The sequence below is a fragment of the Dioscorea cayenensis genome, chromosome 1 (assembly GCF_009730915.1).
Source record: "Dioscorea cayenensis subsp. rotundata cultivar TDr96_F1 chromosome 1, TDr96_F1_v2_PseudoChromosome.rev07_lg8_w22 25.fasta, whole genome shotgun sequence".
Taxonomy (NCBI): Eukaryota; Viridiplantae; Streptophyta; class Magnoliopsida; order Dioscoreales; family Dioscoreaceae; genus Dioscorea; species Dioscorea cayenensis.
In genome coordinates, this window is record NC_052471.1 from 18907219 (window position 1) to 18909188 (window position 1970).

Genomic DNA, 1970 nt, shown 5'->3' on the forward strand with positions numbered 1-1970 from the left:
CCCCATCTTTATCCATTGCCTTACCTTCTCCTTTACTCGTGCTCTCTTACTTATTGCTTTTACCTTTGAGAATTGAATCATTATCACACATATCACTATTGATCTTTCACATAGCTAAGAAGCGAATTAAGTATTTTTTATTCGCTACTCCACTGGATTCGATACCCGCTCATCCGGGATTATTACTTTTGACATTCGAGTGTTGGGGACACAATCGAGTATTGTGCATCCCCGATTACAACTTCGGAACTTTGAGTTGAAGTCGAGCATTCATCCACATGTTGCGACGAAACCACATAGTTCAATGGTTTTGGCCGATGAGGATCCAAAATAGTCATATAGAGAGTTTTCTTGAGGTGTGTGATATACTAAAGATAAACGGAGTGACGGATGATGCCATCAAGTTGAGAGCCTTCCCATATTCCCTAAAGGGGAGAGTGAAGCAGTGGTTACACTCATTACCTAGAGCATCGATCCCCACATGGGAGGAGATGGTAGGAGCTTTTCTTACCCGTTATTTTCCTCCCGAAAAATCTGCAAAGCTTAGGAATGAGATCTCATCCTTTGTTCAGTTGGAATTGGAGTCTCTATTCGAGACATGGGAAAAGTTCAAGGAGCTCCTGAGAAAGTGCCCGCAACACGGATTCCCGGAGTGGATGATTGTTCAGACATTTTATAATGGTTTGAACCCAAGTACAAGGCAACTCTTGGATGCGGCAGCAGGAGGTACCTTAGGTAGCAAGACCCCCGATGAGGCCCGTCAGTTGATTGAAGAAACGGGGTTAAACAGCTACCAATTGAATGCTAGGGAGAAGAAGAAAGTGGCTGGTCTCTATGAGATAGATGCGGTAACTTCATTGGCGGCTCAAGTGGAGAGTTTGAGTAAGAAGTTAGATCTTCTAACTTCAAATAGAGTGACGCCGTTACTAATTATAACGGGTGTGGTGGAGGACATCCTCCCTCCGATTGCCCGATTTCTATTGGTGATGGTTCTTCGGTAGAGAATGTTGATTTTGTAGGTAATGGCATGAGACCTCAAGGAAACCCATATAGCAATACCTACAATTCGGGTTGGAAGAATCATCCCAATTTCTCATGGAGTAATTAGGGTCCACAAAAGGCCATGTGGTCACCAGGTTTCCAACAACAACAACAAGCCCCTCAGGTGGAAAACAGAGTCTCAGGTTTGGAAACCCGAATGACTGACTTAGAGAAGCACTTGGCTAGATTTGTGCAATCTATAAATACAAGGTTTGAATCAGTCGAGGCTACACTTCACAACCACACCGCCTTTTTGCATAACCTTGAAAATCAGGTGGGGCAAATTGCGAAGTCTCTCTCCGAAAGGCCACATGGAAGCTTGTCGAGAAATACAGAGACCAACCCTAGAGAGCATGTGAAGGCGATCACTTTGAGAAGTGGTCATGAGGTTGAAGGTAGGCTTCCGAGTAAGAAGCCAAAAGAACACGCACCCGAGGTTATAGAGGTAGAAGAGGGGACAAGCAAAGAGAAAGAGGTGGCACTCCCACCTTTCAAGCCAAGAATCCCTTATCCCTCTAGATTGTAAAATGACCATGGGCATGAACAGTACAAGAAGTTCCTGAGTTTGTTCAAGCAACTCCACATCAATATTCCTTTTGTTGAGGCATTGGCCCAAATGCCTAGTATGCGAAGTTTTTAAAAGACTTGTTGACTAACATGAGGAAGTTGGAGGAGAGTGCTTCAGTGATTCTAGATGCTTCATGCTCGGCGGTGTTGCAAAAGAACATGCTGAACAAGAAGAAAGACCCGAGAAGCTTCATCATTTCGTGTAATATTGGCAATTTAGGTGAGGAAATGGCATTGGCGGACTCAGGGGCTAGTATCAACATCATGCCATACACTTTCTTTCAAAAGCTAGGCTTGGGGTAGCCTAGGTCTACTCGGATGACTTTACAACTAGCGGACCGAACAGTGCGACATCCGAGAGG

General features: G+C 44.5%; 1 non-coding gene across 1 annotated transcript; it reads right to left on the minus strand.

Moving 5' to 3' along the window:
* Window positions 1-539: 539 nt before the first annotated feature.
* On the minus strand, window positions 540-646 carry LOC120266967. Its single transcript, XR_005538344.1, has one exon. It is a non-coding gene; the product is annotated as a small nucleolar RNA R71 (small nucleolar RNA).
* Window positions 647-1970: the final 1324 nt, after the last annotated feature.